Raw genomic sequence first — 2,500 nt, forward strand, 5'->3', positions numbered from 1 at the left:
TGTACTTTACTCTTGGGTAGGTTTTTCGTGACAAATATTAATATGGGGCTGTCGTTAGCTAAAAGGGCCTTAGAGGCACGAACGTCAATCACTTCTAGCTTAAATTTTGCCCCTGTTGCCGTGCGCTCATGTTACTTCCGGGTGGAGAGTGTTACACTGATCATTGGCTGAGATGAAGACGGCAAAAATGTTGTGTTGCTGGGTGAAAATTCTATATTACATCGTTTTGATTAGCTATCATGTTTGCGACTCTGTGTTCGATTGGCTTAATTACTTTGAGCTGAACGCCAACAAGTCATTTCCTGGATTCGTTGAAGATTCCTTCTTTTGCTTCAGTTGCCCTTTCGGTTCGTTGATCTCGTTAGGCATGATTGTGGTGTACGGATACTACATCACGTTTCATGGGGAATGCCTTTACCGTGGCTGCCGTGGCTACAAGACACTCAGTCCATGTAACCGTCGTTTCAACGATTTTGAGTTGTTGTTTTCGATTTTGGAACTGTGCAAGTATGCCATTCAAAGTTACATATTGTATCGCATCTTGGAAGAAGCGACTTGTAATTTTTTGGCCTTTGCACTCTTTAGTTTGTTAGCCCACTCAAAGCTATGCTCGTGTTTCATTACGAAGTTGTGCGGATGTGGTGTGGGTGAAGAGAGTTGCTGCAAGTGCGAAAGCGATCCGTGCGGTTACAAGGTTGTGAAGGTCATTGCTTGCTTCATTGGATCGATAACCTCAGGGATGTGTCTGTACTTCACCATTGTGACCATAAGAGGCAGTTTTCATGCTCCAGCACATATTTTCAACTTGCTTGCAGAATGCTTTCACGCAGCAAAGACTAACTGATTTATTTTCGATCATCTTCAGTTCCTGAAGACTGACTATAAAGTTGTAATTAATAAGGATCGCGTCTTGACATGTTTTCTTGAAAAAAATAGGGAGTGACAATTTGATTACAATACTGAATTACTAGCGATTTAACCACGAGGAACAGCTTAGTTTTCTAAGGAAACTGTAGTCGTATTTTTGTAGTCATTTATCCAAAACTGAGACAAAACTTGAAATAGTGAGTTAAATGTAGAACTAGCTTGTATATATTTCCTGGGCTCTTATGCCATTTTCATCGTATATCCTATACAAACAAACAAACAATCAAACAGGCTAGTTACCTTGGTTGCACAGGTTCAGGTTTGGAGGGCCTGCATCCTCTGTCATAATTATACTTCCTTCTTGGTTGTTTCAGTACATAAAGCATTTATCCTGTAGTTGAGTAGTATTAGCACACTGGTATAGTAGAGCATTTTGTGGATAGTTTCAAATATTGCTGTACAGGTAAACGTTCCTTTATCAGTTGCAATGGAATTCAATAGTGGATTATAACATTCTTGTAGTACACTCATGCAAGCTTTCCCTGGAAACGGAGTTCTTAGAAATGTGATTTTAATTCACTTATGTTTTTAGCTGTTTGTCAGTCTTTGAATTGACAGTTTGTTGGTTTTCTACTCTGTTGGTTCTCTACTCTGCACCGAGAGGTTTTCTCCGGGTACTACGGTTTCCCCTGTCCTCAAAAACCAACACTTGACTTGATTTACTTTCATTGTTCATTTCAGTTTACAGTGTCCCCAATTAGCGCTCCAGCGCTAGGACGACTAGACACTCAAATAAAGTTCCTTTTAAAGTAACTTCAACTGTTATGACAACTGATTCCACGGTATTTTTGTTGCCATTTTATGAAAACAAAATGTCTTTTGTTTCTCTCGCAGATGGAACGGTCTCTTTTCCCGGGGATGAGCCTCTCTCTTAATTTATTACTTCATAAGCATTCTTTCTCCATATTTACACTTACTCAAGAAGAGAGGAAAGAGACTGCGTGGGTTCACTGAGAAGACCAGTCAGTATTGTAATCGTAGTATTTTAACTGTTTTGGCAGAGCTCAACTTTGGCATTCACACGGAATACAGCGTGGTCCTGAGCAAACTTAGGGTCTGTTGCATTTCAGGCCTAAGTTTTGGCGTTTAGTCCTCGTCAGGCTAGGGCCCCGAGACAAAAGAAAATCCTTCGATAACAAGGACTGCAACAACCTTTTCTAATCCTGCAAGCACGATCACTCCCCACAAAACCATGTTTTCCTAGATACCGCTGATCACAGACTGTTGTCCGAGACAAAAAGCCACAATTTGCTGCTTTTTTAATCTGTCACTCGGACCCGCGAGAATTTTGCTGATGTTACTTCCGGGTGGATGGTTCAATAATCCACGATGGAGACGTTATGCTGCTTGGGCAAGATTTTCTATTACGTTGGTTTGATTCTCTACATGATTTGCGACTGTGTGTTCGACTGGTGGAATTATTTCCGCCTATACGTCAATAAGGAGGAATTCAAAGTCAATAATGTCCTATTTTTATTCAGTTCTTTGGTCGGTTTGATGATCAACATTTACATGTTGATGGTGTACTGGCATTACATCAATTTCCACTGTGATTGCATTTTCGATGTCAATT

The sequence above is a fragment of the Montipora capricornis genome, chromosome 8 (assembly GCF_036669925.1).
Source record: "Montipora capricornis isolate CH-2021 chromosome 8, ASM3666992v2, whole genome shotgun sequence".
In the NCBI taxonomy this organism is placed as follows: Eukaryota; Metazoa; Cnidaria; class Anthozoa; order Scleractinia; family Acroporidae; genus Montipora; species Montipora capricornis.